We start from the raw sequence: 7,265 nt of genomic DNA on the forward strand, positions 1-7,265 counted from the left end.
AAAGAGGTTTCGTTATTCGGTCCGTTTAAAAACGCTTGAAGCCGATCGAGCAGCCATCCAAAAAAACGTTTGGTAACAATCGGTATATTTATTGCTTGGCACTGTTTCATTTTTGACACAAAGGCTTCTTCAGGCCAATTGACTAGGTCACGAGGCTGGTCGAGATTTAAGGCGGAACGAGAGACAATCAGCTAAATCAAGCCAAATCTCTGTTAGATGTCGGCCGAGGGATTTTGTATGTTGGGATGAGTCCGATGGGAAACCTAAATGGATTTAGGTCCAGTTTGGGGTCTAATCCTTCCCTCTTGAACGTCATTTGCACTTTTTGTCCGTCTATGCGGATGAGCTTGTGCTATGGCTCAACACTTGATGACTCACCCTAACTCAAGAAATCCTCTGGCAGACACCTAACACCAAATGAGCTTGTCTTAGCCGATTCGTTCTCCTTCCGCGTTAACTCTCAACCAACCTTGTAACCTAGTCACTTTGCCTAGCAAAGATGCTTTGTCTGCAATAAATATACCGATTTTCACCAAACTTTTCCGAAAACTATGTTTCGCTATTGTTCATGAACACACTGTAAAACTCTTCTACTTCTAAGTTACTTATGAACAGTTGATAGTGTGGGAAGATCTGGAAATTTTCGATATAGGTTTTACCCTGTAGATGAAGGCGATCCATGCTGGAAACCTGATAAGTAGTGTTCAGGTGTTTCATCTTTATTTGTGTACCTTACAAAACTCCGACAAACAATTTCAAACCAACGATCTCCCGACCGGTAGTTTGATGACTTAAATGTTCGACCACGAGTGACTGAACTCTAACTAGCTCAGGACAAAGATAACGTAACATGAGTTACTCGAAAAACCAACCAACGCGTGGTCACGTGATGCGGCTTTTGTGTTGGAAGGTTGGATGGCGCTCTATCCTTTATGGATGAAGTTTACTTGCACTGCCCACCAGCCGCTCGTGTCAAAACAGTTAAGCATTCAGACCACTAGTCAGGAGGTTATCAGAGATTCTAGATGACTCCCACTAAGTGTGAAATAGCTGTGCAGTGCTACGCTGCTCTACTTTCAAGCATAGATCAGCTTCTCTTCCAGGAAGAAGCTTCATTTGAAAATTTCGAAATTTTCCCCCACTACCAGCAATCCGGTGTGTTCACGACCAACGTCATCCTTTTGTTCATTTCATGCTGGCTGGATCACGTGATTGTATTTTTACCACATTACGCCTTAAAATATGGTTTTTTTCTCAGCTCTAGAAAGATATTCATGCGAAAACTTTTCAATCACCAGACATGGGATGGGCTAGCCGACCAACGAAAAAAGCGCACGATTCTGGTCGCTAGCTAGCTCACACTGAGGATTCATCAAAATAGCGTAACTGGCAGTAACCTGTTTACCGTTTATATCAACCTCGCTAGGGAAGATAGATCGACATCCTTAACGTGTGTCTCAATGTGACATTCAAGTGAAGATCAATATAAATTTGCGACTCAAAGAAACATCAATTTGGTGCGTAAATATTCGGCCATCCCTTCATAAGTCAAACGTAGTGTTCAGGTCCGTACTATGGTGGAAGGGGATTCGAATATGTTTGCAACCTGATGAGCCCCAGGAAAGATGAAACCAATTTTAGGCTATCCAGAGTCATCATCGACCTTATAGTTGGTCTCTAATGAAAAATCAAAACTTTGTTCATTTCTGTGTGCTTTCGGGCGCCTCTCTGTTCTAAACCCCCGAACTTCACGTTTGCTCCTGTTCGTTTGTAATTTCAACCCGTGGGCTGGGAACCACAGGGGTACCCGCGGATGTCCTGTGTGTCCGTAGGATGAACTTCAGAACTTCCTGCACATGTGTACATGTATGATCTGATGTAAGCTGCTTGTAACCTGAGATGCCCTATATCCACCCGTCGGAGGGAAACCACTGAACAGAGGTATTTTAGGTCCATCCTGATTGATAGCTTCCCTTTTTGGGAATGATTTTACTGATAAAATTCATCACTTGAAAAGGTTCATGAAGGTGACTTCTTTTAGGGTGGTCCTTCTTGCGCTGTTGTTTTCAATGAATCTTTGCATGTTACTGACCAGATTTGTCAACTAAACGTCAAGTTGGGTATGTGTGGGCTTTATTGAGAAGGACTACTAATAAAAGTTTGGCGGAATCTCGAAAACCGTCGAAAACTCATCAACTGTTGTGGAAAGCTTAAACAGAAGCTGTGGCCAGTTGCGTGCTCTTTCGAACTTTCGGTCGATCTGAAGAATCCTGTTGTCGATTTACCAATCCAATTTCTTCATCACGGTAGGGTGATTTCGCGACCTTTTCCTGGGAATCCCACATGGACATTCCGCGTCAAGGACGACTTGGTGCCAGGTCTTCAATGCCACAATCGCAGACCGATTGCTCCCAAGAGAGGATGAAACTCCACTTTCCTCCTGATTCCTCTCTTTGGCCAATTTCTTCATCACGGTAGGGTGATTTCGCGACCTTTTCCTGGGAATCCCACATGGACATTCCGCGTCAAGGACGACTTGGTGCCAGGTCTTCAATGCCACAATCGCAGACCGATTGCTCCCAAGAGAGGATGAAACTCCACTTTCCTCCTGATTCCCTCTCTTTGGGATGCATTCTGAACTGAATTAGAAAACAGCTGAACACAGAGTTCAAACTGGGACCTGGGTCAATGCAACTGTGACCCATACTTAATAGCTAGACACTAAAAGCTACCAAACCGATATAATATATGCCTTAGAGAGACCTCAAAGTAACAAAATAGTCAAATTTCCCATCATAATTTGTTTTCAAGTTATTCTTGCACGAAAGCTGTCAACAAGAAATACCATCCAGGTATTTCTCCAGTGGTGTTCTCTAATCCGGAAATATACTGCGCATGGATTTTCAATGCAAGATACATCGTCAACCCTACCCCCTAAACAGGGGGCTTAGCACTAGAATGCGGAATACTTAGTAAATTTCGCGGACGTGTAAAATTACAGCATGCTTACAAAGAGCAGCAGGGTAAGTTCCAGGTAGACGAAAGAAAGATTGAGGAGAATAACTCTGCCTGGTCTGATCGTCGTTGAACACAGCATATTTCCGCACAATTCTGAATGGTGCTAATGTACTCCCCCTATCTCTGTTTCGATAAAAACCTGGTTCCATGCGAAGCAAATAGGACGAGGCGATCAAATACTGGATCATGTGGGTGTGGTCTGTGAGTGACTTTGGCCGACGGGTTCATCTATCCAATTGTTTCTTTACGTGTACTACCAAGTTGGAGCAATTCCAAACCTAACATGACACTTCAAGTGAGATTCTGTTGTCGAAAAGAAAGAAATAAGACAACTGCTAGCCAGATGCAATTAATGCATCCTCCAGTTGGTTCCAGGCGCTGTCTGTTGTTTTGACCTAGAAGGAGCTGACAGTCTCATTTGGTTCATGTGGTATTATCCTGAGTGTTAAAACGCCGCATCATTTTTATCCTTGGGTCTTGTTCGGCCAGATTTTCACCGGACTGTAGCCTTTTTTGGATTGACCTGCACTGATGTGAATCTTCTCATTCTTCGAAAGAAGACAGTAGATTGCGAGTGTCACTCTGGACACAAATTTCAACTGGCCGACCAGGAACGCGCAATCTTATTGGTCGACTCTCCCGACCAATGAGATGAGCCCGCACCCTTATTTGCTTCTGACGTCTGACTGGTTAGATTATTGGCTGAATAAGGCTTTGTGTACACAACTTGGTCTTGTCAACAATTTCGCCTTTGCATGTCTCATACGCTACTTGATTCACACAGTTCTTCAGAGAAGCTCAATTAAACTCTGAAGTGAAGCATATATTCCACTGGTGTATTTTCAGATGATGGTTCTAGTCTCCGGCTATTCAGCGGGAATCGACCGCAAAATCCTCAAAGCATCTGTCAAAGCCAGCTGCTCCGAACAAGTCTGTTGCCTGTATCATAATCTTAAGTGTACGGTGGAGGAATTATTGAAAGACGAAAATGGACCCTGCCTGAGTTCAAAGGATCGGTCAGCGGCGAACAGGATGTTGAATAAGCTGAGAAAAATACAAGGATGTGAACCCGACGACCTTGGAAAGCTGATAGGCTTGGTTGGAAAAGGCACAAAATTATTCAGAATAGAAAAGAATCCTTCAAGAAAATAACCGCTACGAAGACCGCCATTTTGATGTTTTGTTGTCCTTCTATGCAGATAAAAAGCCAGCTGATATGACATTAATTGCGTATTTTTAACACTGGTAAAGTCAAAGAACAACCAAATACATGCTGTGCTTATATTGCAGTTAGCTCTTTGCCTTGGAAAAATGTTTGATCAGTTTTTTGCTTTGGTTTGTTTCTGTTGTAGTAAACATGAGCAGGGTCTTGTCGTGGTCCGACGGTTCGCCTACCCCACCAAGCCACGGAGCTGTAACGGACGATGGCTGTGGTAGGTCGGCTAACAGATAAAGGTTTGACACGCAAAATCTTGTGGCCTTGCAAAACGGGGGAGGGGGTAGGTTCGACAAATGTGACAGTTTGTTCATTAAAGATTTGGATCACTTCAGTGGTATCAGGCCCACAGCCGTTGTCTTGTGGTTAGGCTTTTAAGCCATGGATCAGAGTCGTCCTCCTGCCTAAGTTTGGGCACCCTAGTAGTACAAAGTGTTACATCAGTGTTACATCGGTCGTCGCGTTTTGATATCGGCCAGGTAACCTTATCCACTATTTGTCGGTCAGGCATCTAGGGAACTGGTACATTGCACGCCACCAGTCATATCTACGGCTCCACGTCCGCTATTCAAGTCTCTTTCTGTTTTTCTTGTTTCAGCCTATAAGGTGAGAACATTTAGGCAGATCGGTGAACAGTCTGCCACTGTGTGTGCCTTACGTGCTCCATCGAGTGACGTCTGGCGCATCTATGGACCCTGAGTTCAGGATCCAAGTACGACTACTGAGATTAGGACGTCCATTCTATCCAGGTGCCACAGACTATGAGCTGAGAGTGATCATGCGGGTATTGCAGTGAGTGGTAGGGTTTTCGGTGTAACATTAAGTTTTCAAATCAAAGCTTCATTGCTCGACTGGATACCTGTGAAGATCGGACTCTAGGCTGTTCAACTTTCCACTTCGGTAGAAGCTCTCCTTGGTCGAAAAACGTGTGATTCTTTCGACGACTACTCCCACTTGCAAACAAGCTTCGTTTTCTAGAAGAGATACAAATGAATCTATACTAAACTCTCATTTATGATGGTCCACTTCAACTGAGTGTGCTGAACCATGCTACCTCATGTTCCAGTTGGCAATAATAAGTTCGGAATACCGCAATCGTAAACGGAAAATTCGGATGGATTCAGTTGAGTTTCCTGTTGGAAACCAAATTCGTGTGCAAGTGAAGGCACTTGCCGAATTCTGTCCAATCCGAATTCAAGCAAAACATAGGGATGAAGTAAACTTGCGGACTACGCCTGTCTGATGCGTCACAAAAAAGTTGAGACTGGTCAGGAAATGTCGAAGAGCTTTCAGTCACAGCTGCGTTCTAGCACTCTTTACTCGTCCTGTTTATTTAGCACACCATCTGTCTAGCGCCGTTTCACCGGAAGACTTCCTCCAAAGAAGGATTACCCACAAATATTTCGGATATAATCATTGCACAGGTAGGACAACTCAACTCATCAGAAACATGCCTTGCTGGTATGTTTGTTCTGAGCGTAGCGAACCCCGTTAGCAAGTTCATACTGACCAATAGACTTTTCTCAGCACTGCGGCGCTTGTACGCAGTGAGTACCGCTGTGCTACCCGGCGTTCACATCCAACCGAGCACTCTTGCCATTAGCTAATGATGGCTTGGGTTAGTCCTTGATTTTCGAGCATTTTGCAAGATGATTCGCACCACACCCTTGTTCGTAGCAGATTTTCATTAAACTTTATTCGTAAACTCCAGAAACCAGCTCCCCACCTAACATCAGAAGACGTCCATGAGCCGCTAGCCAGAGAAATACACAGGAGCAAACTATGCGATGTAGTACAAGCGGCCTACTTGACTGAAACTGACCGAAGCTGGGACGAGATAACCATGCCAATATTCCACGCCTGATGTTTTCGAGCGCGTACCTCGAAACGGCTGGATCTCAGAAGTGTCATTGTAACTCCTTAATACGACGGCGCTCTGTGCCCTCGAACTAGTAGTGTGCTTTGTCTAGACGATCGATCAAACGACTACTCAAAGTTATGTATGCACAGAACGGCATGGTGAATCCAGAAACTAACAGAACAGGAAGAGGCTGCCGCTGCTGGAAATACACGGGAGCTATTGTAGACCACAGTCATTTAATGTGTTCTTATTATCGTGACGTCGGTCTGGATAGCCGATTGATCGCCTGGTGCGCTTGACCAAACCAGAAAAAGTAAATAAACGTGCGAAGCGGCTGACCTATTGATCACTGTCGCGTACAAGCGGTCAAAAGTGATACTAAGACTACAACTCAGCTGTCAAGGACGAGTGAAGAACAACCAATGAAATCTGTCTTAACGAAAAACGGTTATTCCATTGGCCGTTATGTAGTACCGTTACGTTCGGAGCCTGTCCTCCTAATGGAAGCTATTCCAGATAATCCCGAAAAACAGGACCTAAGAGGTCTCCAGTAAATAGGAGATTCTGTTAGAAATATAATTATTAGTGAAAAAAGGACGCCTAGATGAGTCTCTTGTTGTTTTGGTCAAAATTGGTGGATTACCTGAGTGTTTCGCCATGAACAGTTTGGCTGTACGTAGTTGGGAACAAGTACATGTTCCAAAGGACCTCAAGGAGCTACTCTAACTGGCGTTGTCTAAGATTGAGGAGAGGTAATTTCTGCCTACTTTGACTAGGTTGTTCATAAGCATTTGGGAAAATGAGAGAAAATTTCTGCTCATGACTTTGTACTAAAGGACTACCGGAGCCGACTGTCCAAACCAAAAGAATGTTCCTCTCATGTCCATCGCAGCGGGCCTATTGCGACGCTTGAGTTCGGTAAGCGAGATGCATTTCTGAGTGCACCAAGCAGGACGGCTGCTTGGCAAAGAGTAAACTGAACGTGCCTTTACATTAAGTCAAGTTCTTGAACAGCGCCACCCATTCTATGGACCAGAATCTTCAGTTTTCCTATTTCAAAAGAGTTATTGATATTGCGGATAGATTACCACTCCTAGATATTTTTATTAGATGGGGGGTGATCTTGACGTTCCAAAACATTACTCGTGTCTTTCCGGATCATTTGGAGCT

This window comes from Opisthorchis viverrini, assembly GCF_000715545.1.
Source record: "Opisthorchis viverrini unplaced genomic scaffold opera_v5_347, whole genome shotgun sequence".
Lineage (NCBI taxonomy): Eukaryota > Metazoa > Platyhelminthes > Trematoda > Opisthorchiida > Opisthorchiidae > Opisthorchis > Opisthorchis viverrini.